The sequence below is a fragment of the Antrostomus carolinensis genome, unplaced genomic scaffold (genome assembly GCF_000700745.2).
Source record: "Antrostomus carolinensis isolate BGI_N321 unplaced genomic scaffold, ASM70074v2 scaffold41745, whole genome shotgun sequence".
Taxonomy (NCBI): domain Eukaryota; kingdom Metazoa; phylum Chordata; class Aves; order Caprimulgiformes; family Caprimulgidae; genus Antrostomus; species Antrostomus carolinensis.
The window spans coordinates 3355-3586 of record NW_010315058.1 but is presented as its reverse complement, the minus strand read 5'-3'; positions in this window follow the sequence as shown (position 1 = coordinate 3586).

The window sequence follows — 232 nt, the reverse complement described above, 5'->3', positions numbered from 1 at the left end:
TGCTTGTCCCACTGGGACCAGGGTGGCTCCTGTAGGGCATCTCTCACCCTTTGGACAGTGGGGTGGCTGCCATAGGGCATCACTTGCCATGTTGCACCCTGGCTCAGCCATGAGGATCTCTGGGCTTGCTGGGGTGACGGCACCCACGGAGGAGCTGACTGCCCTGTGTCCTCCTTGTGCCCTCTGGCTCGTGCCAGACATGAGTGGCAGGGGCCGTGGGGGGGGGGCCGGG